The sequence below is a fragment of the Cornus florida genome, unplaced genomic scaffold, assembly GCF_030987335.1.
Source record: "Cornus florida cultivar Cherokee Brave unplaced genomic scaffold, ASM3098733v1 CherokeeBrave_3.0.0_Hap2_Chr04, whole genome shotgun sequence".
NCBI classification, from domain to species: Eukaryota; Viridiplantae; Streptophyta; class Magnoliopsida; order Cornales; family Cornaceae; genus Cornus; species Cornus florida.
The window spans coordinates 78702180-78717859 of NW_026775574.1; the positions used below are offsets into that span (position 1 = coordinate 78702180).

The window sequence follows — 15680 nt, forward strand, 5'->3', positions numbered from 1 at the left end:
GTTCCCTTAGTTCACAAATGTTGCATTGACTTGTTCACTAGGTTCATTTTACATATGTCCATAAGGACAATTAGAAGTAGAATGAAGAACACTAGAACAAGTCATACAAGATTCACTTGATGCACGATGAGAATGGTTAGGGAAAGAAGATACTTGATTCACTGTGATGACCTTGTGGGCGGGTGTGCCGTGAGCGGGTGCGAGAGACACTATCAGGATACCATACTGGCGAGCTACAGGTGCACAGTCCCATATCGCCTGGGTAGAGGAAAGGTGAAGTGCTTATATGTAAGTGTGTCATCTCCAATTGGTGTGAGGCCTTTTGGGGTGATGCCCAACAGCAAAACCGTGCGGGCTCAGGCCTAAAGCGGACAATATCATACCATGTGGTGGAGCGGGTCGTTACAAATGGTATCAGAGCCTGACCCAGCCGGAAGTGTGCCGACGGGGACGTCGGGCCTCCAAGGGGGGTAGATTGTGATGACTTTGTAGGCGAGTGCGAGAGACACTGTCAGGCTACCACACTAGCGAGCTACGGGTGCACAGTCCCATATCGCCTGGGTAGAAGAAAGGTGAAGTGCTTATATGTAAGTGTGTCATCTCCAATTGGTGTGAGGCCTTTTGGGGTGATGCCCAAGAGCAAAACCTTGCGGGCTCAGGCCCAAAGCGAACAATATCATACCATGTGGTGGAGTAGGTCGTTACATTCGCCGAGTTTTGGTTGACCAAAAATTGATCAAACCTTTGAGATAAAGACTTCATTTCGGCGGCTATCTCATTCGAGTGGTCGACTTGATGTAAGCCAACACTCTTCCTACCTTAAGAATTTATACCATTGGATGATAATGTTCTATGCAATGAATTTTTGCTCATGCTCTCATAAAGACGCCACATGTCATCCTCATGCCTATCAATGTAAGATCCACCCATGGAAGCATCAACCATGCCTTTGTGATTGTCCGATAAGTTCTCAAAGAAATATTGAACTAATTGCCACTTGGGGATGTCATGATGTGGACACTTCCTAAGCAATTCATTGAAGCGTTCCCATACCTCACGGAACGTTTCTCCATCCCCGTGTGAAAACTCTCGAATTGAGGTTCGTATGACATTTGTCTTAGAAACCGGGTAGTACTTCTTCAAGAACGCTTGTTGCATTTCTACCCAAGAAGTTATTGAAAAAGGCCTAAGATTGTTAAACCAATATTTTGCCTTGTCTTTTAGGGTGAATAGAAAAAGTTTAAGCCTTAAGACCTCTTCCGGCATGTCCGTGTATTTCACGGTGGAACATACTTCAAGAAACTCATCCAAATGCTTGTAAGGTTCTTCACTTGGAAGTGCATGATAGTTAGGAAGCATTTGAATGGTTTGTGGCTTGATCTCATAGTGATGTGCTCTAAATGGTGGCAATTGAATGCATGTGGGTGCATTATATTCATTAGGCACATAGTGATCTCTCAAAGCGAGGGGAGGATTAACAATTGGAGGTGCAACATGGGCACCTTGATTGCCTTGAATGATGGGAGGTGGTGGAGCATAGATTGGCCTTGGCATTCCTAATAGAACTTGGCCTTGTTGTTGTGGTGGATGAATGAATGGCCTTAGCATGCCTAATGGATCTTGTATGTTATCATGATGCTCATTAGGGTGGATGATACCTTGTTGGTCTATGTGACCAATGCCTAATGGCAAAATGGATTGACTAGAACTACCTCTTCCCCTAGGGTTTCGAACAATGGATTCAAGATGAAAATTTAAAGGGACAAGAGTTGGATTCAATGAGCTACGAATATGCATGCATAATGCAACGCAACAAGCAAAAATGACAAACACTTCACCTTCACAACAAATCAACAATTGACAAACTTCTTCCACATACATTGTTCTCATACTCCCATGCTTGAATAATCATGCAAAGAAAAGTAAATTGCCTCCACATGGGCTCACAATTTATCTAAAAATTGAAAAATAAGCCTCCATATTGACCGATGATTTAACTAGAGATTGAGTTAGAAAGATCTCACAAAGGTCCTATAGCACTTCAACTCCAAATTTTTCAGCTTAGCTTAGCTTAGCAAATTTTTTTATGATTTTAGCCTTTTTCCTTGCTTTGCTTAGCTCCTTTACTTGAATGCTCCTTTGCTCACCTTCTTGCTCAATGCTCCTAGTCAAACAAGAACCAACACAATAAGTAACCAAAATGGAAATGAAAATAAAGGAAAGACACGATTAAAATAGTACTAATTGCTAATTGATTCCACAAATACGACGTTGCCAATCAATCAATCCCCAGCAATGGCGCCAAAAACTACGGTGGCTTGGAGGGCGTGTGCACATAACAATGCACAACACTTTGAGTTTGGAAATTAGTGTCAAGTGGGCACCATAATTTAAATTTATAAATCGCCTAACACCTATACTATGTAGTATGAGTGAAAAGGGATCATCCCAAGGGATTGTGAGGGTCGTAAAAGGTTATGGAATCAATATTAGGGTTAGTAGGTCGAGTGATCAAAGGATTGGTTGGTGGTTGAATTAGTCTAAGATGCAATTAAACTAAAGTAAATAATAATGAAATAGAGGTAAAATAAGAGAGAAAAATCTTGGGGTTTAGAGATCACCACTAAGCATAACTCTTTTACACCCTTAATGGGTGATTAATGAAGGAAAAGGCATGTATTATAATAATCGTGTGTGTGTGTGGTTGTTTCAACAAGCATGGATGATCATTTAAGCATATATTGTCTAGACAACTCAATGAATAGCACAATATATCAAATTAAGCCATTAGTTCATCTTTAAGCTCACAATCCAAACACAACACACAATTAGAGAAATATATCACTTGCATTCATAAGTATGGAACATCAAACAACAAGTATGGATTGTCCTCCCATTTAACATCTAGCTATAACTATACTACAACTAAGCTAATAACATGAAATTAAACTAATTAAACTAAGGGAGATGCACAATCCATCAAGAAATAAGTATGAACCATCAAATAAACCACAAGGACATTCCATTAAGCACTATGTCTTGACAATCTCTAGATCTATAGCATTAATACACATAAACATGCATCAACAACACAAGAAATAGAAGTAAACACATGAACATCTGTTCTAGGATACATAGACATACGGATAGAATAAAATGATCAATTGGAAGTATTAAACCATACAAATCATTGAATAAACAAGATATATATATATATATATATATGTCAAAACAAGTATCACAATATAAATCCCCTTAAGAATACACAAATCAAGATGTAGAAAGCATGCTTAGGGCTAACTCTAGCCCCAAAAGGATGTCTAGCCACTCATGGATGGTGTCTTCCAACCTTCAAGGGCTAACTCCATGGTAGAGATTTGTTCCTTGGGTGATGAAGAGTCTCCAATGGTGTCTCTTGCCTCCTCCTCTTCTTTGCTTCCTCACTAAGAGTTCTCTAAGGTATGGTATGATATAATATGATATTCTTTGATGTAAAAAGTAATCCTTATCCTTATATAGGTAGGTGAAATGACACCCAAAATGAGCTGGGGTCATACATCAAATATTCCCCATTGATTGGATAAAAGACAACTTCTTGTGAGCTGGAAATTTAACTTTTTCGTACTGGAGGAAGTTCGATCGATAGAACCTTGGACTTGGATCGATCGAACATGCCTGAGATCTATCGAACTGAAGTTGGATCGATCCTCAATGGCGGCGCCTTTTTGGATAAAAACAAATCTGAGATATTTTTGGGAAAAGGACAAAAGCGGTTGGTAGGGTGGTACAGCTGGATAAGATCTGGCATCTGGATAAGGACAAGAAGGTTCGATCGATTGAAGAATGATGTTGGATCGATCAAACTTTTGGGATCTCTGAAAATGACATCATGGCTTGGATCTATCTTAAAGTGTTGAGATCGATGGGAGTTTGATCAATCAAACTTGAGGTGAGATCGATCGAAGATGCTGAAATTCCACCTTTGTTTCCTTTTGCTCTACTTTGCTCCTTTTTTTGATTCATCCCAGAATTGCTTCATTTATGCTCTTATTTGGCTGAGTTAGCTTATTTTGGGGATAAGTACCTGAAAATGGAAATAACACGAAATAAATCTAAGGAGGAAAAATAAGATAGATAAATGTCCTAGAATACCTAAGCTTAAGGGGTTTAAATGCGCACTTTTCAGCGCTCATCAACCAACTCACGGTAATGAAGGCTTCTCATGCATTAACTGTTGACCAATATGAATTATATGAATGATGTGCATGGTCCTAACATTTCTAGCACAAGTGATGAGTTCTTTCAAAGCTTATGCAAGCTTGAACTAACGCACTCTTTAGCAATGACTTCATATGCAATTATATATGAATGAAGTGCATAGTCTATTGCTAATGGATATATGAGCATATGAATGATGATTTGATATGTATGATCCTATAGAGATGAGCTTCAAATAGATTCATAAATACTTTGACATTGAATCCTAAACACTCACCATCCTATCTACCGTTTTTTTCAAGCTTTGTCCATGATCCTTAGGCTTTGAGATAGTCTTGCTTTCTTCCTTCCTTTGAGTTGCTTTCTTGTTCATTGTAGTCTAAGCTATCTTTGGATGGACTTTGCATTTGGTTCTTTGTAACTTCATGTCTTCTTTGTATCTATTGCTTTCCTTGATGTGATCTTGAATAATGGAATACTTGGAATGATCTATATAGCTTCATTGAGGTTTTTCTTTGAATGTGAATAATGTATATAATACTCAATGCAAACATTAGTCCTTAAACACCATTAATGGTTTGTTATCAACAAAACCTCTAGATTGTCCTTGGATGAAATCCTTAAGGTCAACAATCTCCCCCTTTTTGATGATGACAAAACATTAATGTGTTCATAAGCAAGTGGAGTAGCATTTGAAAAATAATCCCCATATCAAAGTACATTCAATGAACATAATGTTATAAAATAGCATGCTTGTACATTCTTCATGAATTTTAGGCATTAATATGCATATAAGATTATTTTTCTTTTCAAGAGACTTCTACAAATCTCCCCCTATCAACATGCTTTTATAAAAAAATATGATAACATATTGGTATATAACATGAAGCATTTGATCCAGCAACTAGAGGTATCTTTCCCCTTGATATGAAACAACATAGCATAGCATTTTACACATCACATTTTTCTCTCTCTTTGTCATCTCAAAAAGGTGGGAGGCCTAAACAACTTTATTAACCATTTATCATTAAGCATAGTGATGTGATGGCATCAAGAATTGGCAATATATTGGTAATGACTACAATAAGCTTTAGAGTGCAACATATAAGCAATTATATCATAGGATACCAATTTCATTGATAGTATGAGTTCAATAGATCATAAAGGTTCATGGCATATACAAAAGTATACATAAAGCATAAACCAATGATGAAATATAAACTCAATTAGGCAAAAGTATACATAATAAACAGTAACAAAAAAAAAAAAAAAAAAAAAAAAAAAAATGGAACATGAATTAAAGTGAACCAAAAGGCAAAAACCTTGTAAGGCAAATCTATGAATTTAAATGTGCTTCAATCCTAGTATATTTTTCCCATTTGATATTTTCAAAAAGGAGGAAAAAATAATCAAAATCATGAAAGCTCATGAGTATGAATATGAGGATTAACAAGTCATTTTGTAGCATGCTTGATAATTTCCAAAATAAGTTAATTAAGCATAACAAGTCATGCAATAACCATTCATAAGAGATTATCAATAATCTCCCCCTATGAGTGTGCTTTCATTTGCATCATATATCATTAAATAAATATATCTCATTAAAAGTAATGATATATAAATTAAGTCTTTTATACCAAAAGATCATCTTTTACACCAAAAGATCATCTTTTACAAGCATATAGTTGAATGATAAAAATTACATGTGGCATGTAAAGCACAAGGCATATGCAAGTAGTGTTACTATTCTAGTTATATGCAATGAATTTTCAATAATGCAAAAACATATTTTCTTGGACAAGTATGATTAGAAATAATTGGCTACATGATTGTACATGTGGATGAGCTCAATATTTCTCTTTATACATATTTCTTCAAGAAATAAAGTCAAAAGATCTCATGAAGTGTATAGAATGAGGCCTTGATACCAAAACGTATTCTTTAAGAGATGTGGTGAGATTGGCTACATGACTTTCCATGTGGGTAAGCTTAATATCTCTTTTAGACACATTCTTTAAGAATTGATCAAGAAATGTCATATGAAGTTTTAGAGTGCTAAAAATTGGATATATCAAATAAATTAGCACTTGTGATATCTCATTAGTCATTTAGGCTAGAACAAAATGTTCTTTGAATATTATAATCCCGACTAAAGTATTAAATAGATATATGAAATTTAATTTTCATGACACTTGAAGAGTTTCACCTCTTAGAAGAGTTCAAGTTTACTCATCATGCTAATTTCAATTCATTTTGCATGTTAGTGGTAATCATCTTTGCACAAATCATAAATGTTGATTCAAGAATAATATACAAGTGCAATTAACATATTTTCATTAATGGTTTTAAAAACACATATTTATCAATTATGTTAAAAACCATTATTCATAAGAAAATCACTAAAACCTTTCAAAATGAGCTCTAAGAGCTTGTTTAAAAGTGCATAAGGCAATTGATAATTTTAAACATGTTCAAAATTTTTGCATTTCAAGTCCGGATGATTTTTCTTCAAACAACTTTTTAGATATGAAGTCAATAAGTCATGCATTTGATAAAGAATCATTTCATGCAAAAACACGTAGCATTTTTATTGCTTTAATCGAAGTCATATGTACACAAAGATATTCTAGCTTAATTACCAATAATGACCCACAATGCATATAATGATGTAGATTTTAAAGCCCTATAAGTACTGGTGCTGCACACACATCGGTCGACCAAAATGACTCTATCGGTCGGCCGGTTTACATCCCCGAAGCAATTTTGATTTGCATATTTCGGTCTGCCGGATTAAACTTTTGAACTACCGAAATAGTTACTTCGGTCGTCCGAATCAAGTATCGGTTGACCGGTTTATGTAGGAATGCAAAACCAGTAAATATCCTCATTGAAATAAAACTTGACTTTCCAGATTTGATCCAATTATTTTCAAGTTTAAATGATTTCATTTTATGTGCTAGTGATGTCAAGAATGTAAATGAAACATTTAAAATCACAAAGGCACATAAATAACTTTTTAGATATAGCTACTTTAAAACAAATCCAAATGAAGTAACTTTTGGATTTTCCTTGATGGCATGCAATTTCCAAATACTTTTCACAAATTTAGTCTTAGGAGTCCCTTAACTAAAATCTATGAAACGATTGATAACAAGTTTAAGCTAGCATGTCTAAGTCATCTAATCCAAAACAAGCTACTTTAACATAGATATTTTTGCAACAAGTAGCATTCATATCAAGATCACCAACCACATTAATTATGCCATGACTAGATATAGAAATGATAATATAGTCCTTATCACATAGTACAATTAAGTCACATTTAAGCTTATCAACTAAAAGCATATTTGCGATGAAGAAGGGGATATTTACCGAAACAAATAATTCCATTAGCTTTGGCACGGTTTCTCAATGTAGTGCACCTTTCATCCTTTTGATGTTGAGAGGAATTCATGACTTGATTTCTCTTCAAGTGCTTTCGCCATCCATATTTGTATATCCACTTGATCTTTTTGAATCAACAAAGCATACTCAAGTGGATGTCTTTGGTACCCCATTCTTTTAGGGTCTTTGTGAGTTAGCACACAATGATAAGGTTCCATTTGGAAACCAATTCAATACAAAGCATAAATGTGGTACTTACCTTAATTAACATGCTTTAAATTAAATCATCAATTTAAGTGTCTCTAGCATGCTAATTCATTTGTCAATCAAATAAGTAGATATACTTATGATTACATTTAACTCGATGAATCCATATGAAATAAATAATAATTGAGTGGAAAATATAATTTCATATATGGATCACAAAGTGATTCTATATGGATTATCCATGATGAAATTCAAGAATTGATAAAGAGGAACATGATTCTTCCTAAGTAGGCAAACATGAATAAAGTTCTCATTTTAGAAATCCTTAAGGATTCAACAATTAAAAGGAAGATGCATTTCTTTCCAAATCAAATTTTCATTTTCAAAGAGTGTTAGCTCATTGGAAAGTGGTGTTTCTTTTAAGAGCTACACTTTTCAAATTAGTTTTGTCTAATTCTAAGTGTAGTATGCCAAATGCAATTTCAAAATTGTAATGCATGGATAAAATTATTTTAAATCAATAAAGCATGCATTAAAAATAGTTTGCATAAACAATGAGTACTTGTAGAATGAAGATAAGAATTCCATAATCAATAACATATTATCATAGTCTTCATTTCTTTAGTGTAATACATTCAAGGACTCCGTATATGTGATGATCAAACGCTTAAGGATTTATTTTGATTTAGCAACAATTTATTGATCATACATGATTCTAACATGCCAAAAGAGTCAAGCAATGAAAAGTTCATATGAAGTATAACAAGTACCATGCTTTTGTAATTATTCCCAATTGTAGTGCTCCTTTGTTTTGAGAGTTAAGAATTTGGAACCTTACATCATATGTCGAACAACTATTATCAAGAAGCCATTTCTCCTTGCATGATGAAGATTCCTTCAAGCAACCCTACAAGGTAAACTTAGAAAATCTTCGTTTGGTACCCAAATTTTCTTGGGTCCATAAGTGTTAGGCAATGGCACAAAAGTTCCTTTTGGAACCCAAATCTTCTTGATCCTTTTTTTCTTTTTAAATGGACAATTGAAAATTTTGTATCCTAACCTTTTATAATAATTGCATTTAGGATATTGAAAAGAACTTGCGTCAAATGAATCATTTAAGAGCTTTCTCTTTTTCAATAAGTATGCATCTTTATTGCAAGGATTATATCTTATCCCATTTTTGAAAAAGACCTTATTTGATTTCCAAGCATAGTATTCAAGTTCTCTTTTCCTTTGGTTAACTTTGCTAAGATGTCGTTTTGATCATCAATGACTTCCTTTGAAGAATTGTATTCGAAAGCACAATCAATTGATGGTGACTCTTTAGATAGTACATTATCATTTTCCTTTTTCAAAGACTCATTTTCAGTTTAAATCATTTTTAATTCTTGCTCAAGATAACGATTTTTCATTTTTAAAGAATCATTTTCCATTTGAACTTTTTCATGTCTTTTAGGGAGATCATGGTTTTCCTTTTTAAGAGAATCACATTTCATAAGCATTTTTTTCTAATACACCATGCAACTCTTTAAACGCAACATACAACTCATTATGCTCATCAATTAAATCATTATAGGAAGCATTTAAATCAAAAGAATCATGGTTGGAGTTTACCTCATCTTTGTCGACCATGAGACAAAGAGCAATATCTTCATTATGATCAACCATATCTTTGATGTCATTTGCTTCTTTGCTAGAAGCTTGGTGAGTTTCACTCTTCCTTTGAATTGCTTCATTTTCTTCACTATAAGAAGATGAATAAGTTCTAGCTACAAGATTAGTAATTCACATGATTAGTAATGTTAGTAGAACTAAAATTCATCTAATTATCTGAACCACTATCATTCATGTTACAAGATTTATTTTCATTGATAAGCATGCATAAATTTGATTCCTCAACATTACAAGTACTACCATGGAATATCTCAAGTGAGTCCCAAATTTCTTTTGCCGTTTTACAATTTGTAATTTTATTGAACTCATTTTTGTTTAATGCACAATAAAGATTATTTATGGCTTTACTATTGCATTGAATTATTCTATGGTCATTTGCATCCCATTCTTTCCCTTCTTTAGGAACCATTGTCTTTTCTACTTTTTTCATTGGAATGAATGGTCCATTAACTATGGCGAGCCAAATTCTATAGTCTATGGATTGAAGAAAGTCTATCATTATACTTTTCCAATAGCTATAGTTGGTTCCATAAAAAATTGGAGGTCTATCAATATATTGTCCTTCTAGCTGTGTGAATATGCCATTGTTGGCCATGATCGTACTCTAAGATGGTTAAGTCCTTTTAATTAGAGTTAGGTTCTGATACCAATTATTGCCCAAGTATAAACTCTAGAGGGGGGTGAATAGAGTCTTTGGCAAAGAATGGCCAATTTTCAGTTTTGCAAATTTTACTAAACCTTTCTAACAATTATGCAATTATCAAGATATAAACATGAGCAATTAATAACATAAATGTAAAGGCGATAAGGGAAGATAGATTGCAAACATTCACACGGTGATTTTAGCAAGGTTCGGAAACTCCAACTTCTCGGCTCAAGACCCCTCTTGAGACTTCCCAATCCATTAGTGAATCTTCTTACGGGTGGAGAGCAAACATTTACATGAAGCAACTCCTTACTTCACTTTGCTAAGAGACAACCTCTCTTAGTCTTCCTTTGGTTCATACCAACCCTTACAAATTGAAGCTAGCTTGTTTCTTCTTCCTTGGGCCACACCAGCCCTTATAAATGATTGAAGATAAGAATTTCAGTACACAATAATCTCTCACAGATTTGATGTACAAAGTTTAGCTCACTCTAGAGTATATATATGAATACAATGAAGCATAATACTCTTCTAATGATATGGGATGTATGAATAGAAGAACAAAAGTTCTTTGGATGCTATATGATGTTTCTCTGTGGTAGCAATATTAAATCCCGAAGTCCCCAGCTCTATTTATAGAGTTTTGATGCAGCTAATTAAAAAATATAGCTATTGAACACGGGTTTCAAGGCAAAATAGCCGTTCAAGTTTGAATCTACGCTAAGTCGGTCGACCGAAAAGAATCAACACTTTGTTTCGGTCGTCCGAGATGACAGGATGCCTTTGGACCATTTTATTTTGGTCGAACGAAATGAATAGGCTTTATTTCGGTCGTTCGAAATAGCCTGAGGCCTTGTTACATAGCTACTGCCCAAATTGGTTGTCCGGAATGATTTGCCTATATATTTCGGCAGACCAAAATGAAACTGCTGCTTTAGAAATTTTGTTCTAAGTTAAAAGATGATATAGTTTTTCTACAGGACATCTGGACATACCATATTTCCATTAAAAATATTTAAGTAAATGTCTTTACAGTATTTATATGTCCATTTACTTTAAGTTTATAATGTCAATAAGGAAGTACCCCCATTTGGATTCAATAAAAAATAATAGAAAATTGAAATCCAACTAAATTAAAATGTAGAAATTCAATTTTAATACAAATTTGGATTTCTAACAGTTTTGATAAAAATGAATCCTTATGTAGACCAATGCAGACTTGGTCAAAAATTCTGATAAAATCAGTTTAGGCTAGTTGAAATATGAAGAGTTATTACCGAGAAAAATTATTTTGAAATAATCATTATTCTAAAAATCCAGTTTTCACACTTAGATAAAAATACAGTTTTTCATGATGCGCATTTTGGGGTTCTAATGTTTGTTACTAACTCATGGTAATGAAGGCCTCTCATGCTTTAGCAATGACTTCATGTGTAAAATTATATTTGAATGAAGTGCATAGTCTATTCCTAATGGATATAGGAGCATATGAATGATAATATGATATGCATGGTCCTATAGAGATGAGCTTCAAATTGATTCATAAATACTTTGACAATGAATCATAAACACTCACCATCCTATCTACCCTTTTCTTCAAGCTTTGTGCATGATCTTTAGGCTTTAAGGTAGTCTTGTTTTCTTCCTTCATTTGAGTTGCTTTCTTGCTCATTGTAGTCCAAGCTATCTTTGGATGGACTTTGCATTTGGTTCTTTACAACTTCATGTCTTCTTTGTATTCATTACTTTCCTTGATGTGATCTTGTAATATTCCTAATTTTAAAAGGATAGTCTCGGTATTTTAATTAACTGTTTTATTGCATTTTTATTTGATTATTTGTTTAATGGTTTAATTATTTAATTGAATTATGTGCTTATTTGGGTAATTATTTTGTTTAATTATTTAATTGCTTTATTTGTTTTCATTAATGTGTGCTTATGTGAAAATTCAATTAAGTGTTTTGTGGGATTAAATAGTTTTATTTGTTTAACGTAAGGGTTAAATTAAATGTTTTATTTAGGGTTTTATATATATGAAATTGTCGACTATATATATATATATATATATATATATATATATATATATATATATTATTTCAGTTTTTTGTTCCGTCTCCTCATATGATTAGAATTAGGGTAAAGTTAATTGACCTATAAATATAATTGTATAAGTCTGCTTAGGGTTAAGAAAACCCTATTCAGTTTCATGAACAGAGAGAGTTTTGAGAGAAAAACAGAGAGAGGAAAGTTAGGGTTTGGCTAAGGACAAGGGCTGAATCAAGGAAGGGTAATTGAAGCTTGCTCGTGGGTTGAACCAGGAGTAACAAAGGTCGGTGAAAGCAATTAAGGTCGCCAGAATTACTAGAGAAGACGGTTTAAGGTTTTAAAACTGAAACCAAATGCAAGTTCATATTCTAACTTTTTCCCTTAAACTTGTGTTTTATGCATGCCTAGGTAGTCTCCTGGATTTAAATTGACGTTAAAATTGATTTACTAAGCATGCTTGAATTAAATTTAACTACGTTGAATTAAAATTGGTTTATGGTTGATAGATGTTCTTGATTAAATCTTGTTGTTCCTTGTTTATAAACTTGTTTTAGTTTATGTCGATGATGTATGATAACTTCTTGTAATTAATTTGGGACATAGATTGAACCCTAGGAATCTTATTAAAATAGTATAGAGGGTTCTGCACATCGCCGGAGGTGAAGAAGATGAACAGAATTGATTTACGGCTCTCAGAGGGAGAGAGCGGGCTCTCCAAATGAGGGAGCCGGCTCTAGGGATGAGAAAGCCAGCTCTCACAAGGGGAGAGCCGGCGCCATAAGGGGTAGAGCTGGCTCCACCAAGGGGAGAGCTGGCTCCCTTGTTTAGGGAGGCGGCTCATTCTCCAGTTTGTTTGTTTTCGTTGGTTTGGATTTCTGTTTGGCCGTTTGGAGTATTTTGAAGTGGTTTAAATTGCGATTAATGGTCTGAATAGTTGTTTCGGACATATAAAAATACTTGGAAGCATTATTACATTAATATGTTAAGGAATGGAACAACATGAAGTTAAACAGAAAACCTGCATGTTGAGTATCGAATAATTGATTTAATTACTTACTGAAATTTAGCAATTCTTCTTTACATGATTTAATAGTGTTAGTCATGTTTCAGCAGTGTTATAAGTGTTGTTGATTATCTGAAAATAATTATGCTTAGATTGGATTAATTGATGTTTTAATTTAATATATTCTGCATCAATTATTGGACTGTTTGGTGGATTGTATGCACCGGTATGGGACGGTGGCATAAAAGGGATGGATTAGTTCAAAACACTAAGTCCTACCTATTCTGGATTGAGGTATGGATTAACTATAAAGGTTAAGTCCTACTTATATTTATTTCAGGTTAATAAACAATTGAATGACATACTTTGGTTTTTGAATGGATTTTTATACATATGTCAGGCCACTGTATCAGATGGATGATATTTTTGTATTAGGCTTATACGGACTTTATATACATATGACTATGGTACTGTGATATGAGCTTGAGTCTCAGGATCATGGTTAGGGTGCGTATATCGCCTAAGATGGATAACTGGAAATAGACACCTAGTTTCCTGGTAGGTCTAGTTATACATGCCACGTTATGTGCGATTTGCATGTTATCTCTACTTAGGCTGAGATAGACTTATGGGCTAGTGAGCATCCTATAGTATGTATGTATACATATATGGACTATTTTAGTTATTACTGAGTTATCTAGGATGTATCTGCATATCGGGTATCTGTATGAATTATAGTAGAGTAGAACTTGCTCGTGGGTCTGACCCACTCTTATTTTTCAAGTGGTCGTCAGTTCCAGGCTTAGAGCTTGATCGTGTTGAGCAGAGACAGTTACTCACTCCTCCGACTACGTAGGATTTCCTTCCATGTTTTAGCTTTGGGTTTTATTTCAGTTCTTTACTTTTTATTAGGATTTTATTAGGGGTCCACTAGATGGATTCCCAAGTTGTACTTATATTAGAGGTTCTGGAAAGTTTGGATTATATTAGTTTCACAACTTTTGAAGATTTTTATAATTAGAATTCTTTTCAGCCTTTATTATTTATTTCTTAAATTCTTTTTGTAATCTGTGTTCATTTGCATATTAATTGTCTGGTATCCCTCGGATCTGTGCTGGGACTTGATCACCCATGGCTCTAGAATCGAGGGGTACACAATTGGTATCAGAGCACTTCAGGTTCAAGTGTCTCTAGGATTTTATTGTATAAAACTTTTATGTAGCGTATTCTCTTGATTAGAGCTTAAGTTTAGGATTCGTTGTATTCCTTTACAGTTCATTTAAATTGTACTGATGTTTATCTTTCTGTGTTAATAGAATGATTAACGCTAGAACCAAACAGAATAATTGGCAGGGAAGGGAAGCGGTAGGCAACAAGATCTCCTACAACATTAGCTAATGGAGGAAGAGTATCAATTGCCTAGGTTTAAAGATGAGGACGGTCAGTTTCACGAAGAGCGAGAATAAGTTTAGGAGACTCAGGATCAGGGCAGAGATCTAGAGTATCCTCTTCATCTCAATGACCTCATTACTCGGGCTATAGAAGTAGGGGTAACAGCTGCACTTTGGAATCAACCACAGGTTCAACAGACACTTTTACCAGCACCAGTGGTTCAGACTGATCATTGGGAAAAGGCTAGGAGTTCTTTCACAAAGGGGAGCCCACCTGAGTGTACAGGCTCCACCGATGCGAAAGTAGCTCATTAGTGGAATAAGGATATTGAGCAATATCTTCGAATGGTTCAGTGGACAGAGGTTCAGAAGCAGATGCTTGCTACCTTCAAGCTGGTTGGAGATGCACTACAATGTGGGAGTTAGTTACCACCGCAAAGGAGAGGACTTCATTGACTTATGATCAGTTCAGTGCTCGCTTTAATGAGAAGTACTTTCCATATACAGTTAGGACAGCTATGAAGACAGAGTTCCTTAATCTTGAATAGGGAAACATGATGATTGTAGAGTATGAGCAGCAGTTCACACGCTTATCTCCCTTTGCTCCAGAGGAGGTGGATAGAAAGGAGAAGAAACATAATAGTTTTGTTAAGGGACTGATGTGGTCTATTAAGCGAGCTAGTCCGGCCTACTACATATGCTTAGGCGGTAGACGCCACTCTACAGCAATATCAGTTGACCGAGGACTTCAGATAGGCTAGGGGTGAGAAGCGGGTGACAGAGACTCTACTAATCAGTTAGCGGAGAAAGGGAATGGCAATGGACACCGACAGAATGATAAGGGCAAATTCCAGGGACAACAGTCTTGGAAGAAGCACAAGGGTGGTTCAAATGCTCACAGGAATGGGGCACCTGTTCAGAGGTAGCAGGATAGGGGACCACAGGCAGGACAGGGTCAGCCACAGGCTAGCCGACAGAGGAGGTCATTTGGCACTTTCCAAGGTAGTTGCTACACTTGTGGAGAGTTTGGTCATACTTCCAGGTAGTGTCCAAAAGCAGGATAAGAACAGGGACAACTTGTGCAATAGGGACAGAGAGCACCAGTACCTTT

The 15680-nt window shown here is 35.0% G+C and overlaps 1 pseudogene; it reads left to right on the forward strand.

Annotated features, from left to right (window-relative positions):
* Positions 1 to 1003: 1003 nt before the first annotated feature.
* Positions 1004 to 1102, forward strand: LOC132305732 (small nucleolar RNA R71; annotated as a pseudogene).
* Positions 1103 to 15680: the final 14578 nt, after the last annotated feature.